The 2,160-nt window shown below is 44.4% G+C and overlaps 1 pseudogene; it reads right to left on the bottom strand.

Annotated features, from left to right (window-relative positions):
* Positions 1–274: 274 nt before the first annotated feature.
* On the bottom strand, positions 275–1,135 carry LOC108306118 (annotated as a pseudogene).
* Between the last annotated feature and the right edge of the window lie 1,025 nt (positions 1,136–2,160).

Below are 2,160 nucleotides of genomic sequence, written 5' to 3'. Positions count from 1 at the left end.
TTAGCCAGGCGTGGTGGCAGGCGCCTGTAATCCCAGCTACTTGGGAGGCAGAGGCAGGGAGAATCACTTGAATCCTGGAGACAGAGGTTGCAGTGAGCTGAGATCATGCCATTGCAACTCCAGCCTGGGCGACAGAGTGAGACTGTCTAAAAAAAAATGTACACTCACCTGTCACTGGACAGAGCTGAGCCACATGACCTTTCTTGGCTATAAGGCATGCTGGGAAATAGTCTTTTTTTTTGTAGTCAGCTATTTAATTAGGTCCTTAAGACATTTAGAACACCAATTTGTGAGGATAAATTCCATTCATCAGGGCAAACATAGATTGCAGGTAGCCCTGGAGCTGAGGAATAGCTTTGACTTTTGGTAAAATCTGTGAATCCACAACTTTCTGATCAATCTTATGCTGCTCTATAAGCTCATATTTCTTTTTCTGTGTCAAAGATCTCACCTTCCTGGTGTCTGGGCTTCCATAGCTTCTTCTTGAAGTAAGTATCAGTAAGATGTTTGGGGATTTTTACATTGCGGATATCGATTTTGGTTGAGGTGGCAATGGCAAATTTCTGGTGTGTTCTTCATAGAGGAACTCGACTGAGGGCCAGAGGTCCAGTCACAAGTAATATGCCACTAGTCAGCTGCTTCAGGAAAACCACCCTCTTGCCCTGGTGGCGTCCAGCGAGGATGATCAGAATGGTCCTGGGGTAATGGTGGCTCACAGTTTTCTCATGTGCTTTCTGAAGGGCTTTTTTGCTGTGGCTCAACAGCTTTGGAGGCTCATCTTCAGCGGGATAATATCTAGGCATTTTGCGAAGTTTAACCACGTGGGTACCGTTGTTCCTGTCACCACCAACTGGTTTTGTAATAGTTGAAAGAACTCTCTCCTTCTTTTTCTTTTCAACCTTGGATTTAGTGGCTGAGTACCTCCTCTTGTACATGGCCTTTCTGGAATACAGGGCAGATTGAGAATACCTGCCAATTCCTCTGACAACGACAGGATTGAGGCTGCAATGGGGTTTCCCCTTCTTGGGCGTTTTAGCCTTGAGGTTACCTTTTTCACCTTGCCACCAGCATCAGCCTTCTTGGCTTTGGGTTTCTTCTCTTTAGTATTTGGCTTCTCAACTTTTTCACCTGCCATCTTGCAAGATGGGAAAGAGCAGAAATACAGTCTTTTAGCTAGAGCATCACCACCCCAGATAAGGTTAGCATTCTGACACCAAGAAAGAAGTGGATATTGAACAGGCAAACTGCAGTCCCCAGCACATGACTGAATCATCAATAAGCAGTACAAAGTTTATAGACATCTTTGCTATGTTGTATGTCTATCTATCTGTATCTGTCTATCTAACCTATCTATGTTGTATATAAATATACACCATAACTAAGATGTCTCTCTTTCTATATATAGATGTCTACATACATACATCTTTGCTGTGTACATACATACAGTATATATATGCACACATATATAGAGAGGGATCTCTATATCGAGAGAGAGAGAGATTGTAAGGAATTGTTTCATGTGATTGGCTGATAAGTCCAAAATCTGCAGCACAGGCTGTCAGGCTGGAGACCCAGGGAAGAACTGACGTTCAAGTTAGTCTGGAGACAGAATCCTTCCTCAGGGACTCTTTTCTCTTAAAGCATTCAACAGATTGGATGAGGCCCATCCACATTATGGAGGGTCATCAGATTTACAATGCTGACCATATTTAAAAATGGCTTCACAACAACATCTAGACTGGTGTTTGACTGAGTATCATGGCCTAGCCAAGCTGACATAAAATGAACCATCACACACGGTTACTGATACAAGCAGATCTGGCTGCCTAGGGGCTGCTTGTTTCTAATGGATTCAGTGGAGGTGAGTTCAGCAGGTTCACCAGCTTACACAGAGGAGGAACTTACCTGGTCAGAAGAACCCAGAGCCCTGGGTTGTTGCCTCTTGCATCTTCTAAGGCTGGAGGTGTGGAGGGAGGGCGTGGGGATGCATGACACTCAAGGGCCACATTGTTTTGTGGAAAGTAGTTCTTGTGTCAGAGTCACAAAACTAGTTACTTCCATGTTTTAGTTCTTATGGCCCCTAAGGCCTACACACAGCCCACTGTAGAGTTGTGTTGTGGATTGGGTTAACTCTGTCCCATAGAACTGCCTCAGCAGTGC

The sequence above is a fragment of the Cebus imitator genome, unplaced genomic scaffold (assembly GCF_001604975.1).
Source record: "Cebus imitator isolate Cc_AM_T3 unplaced genomic scaffold, Cebus_imitator-1.0 Scaffold70, whole genome shotgun sequence".
In the NCBI taxonomy this organism is placed as follows: Eukaryota; Metazoa; Chordata; class Mammalia; order Primates; family Cebidae; genus Cebus; species Cebus imitator.
This window is presented reverse-complemented; position numbering and strand designations above follow the sequence as displayed.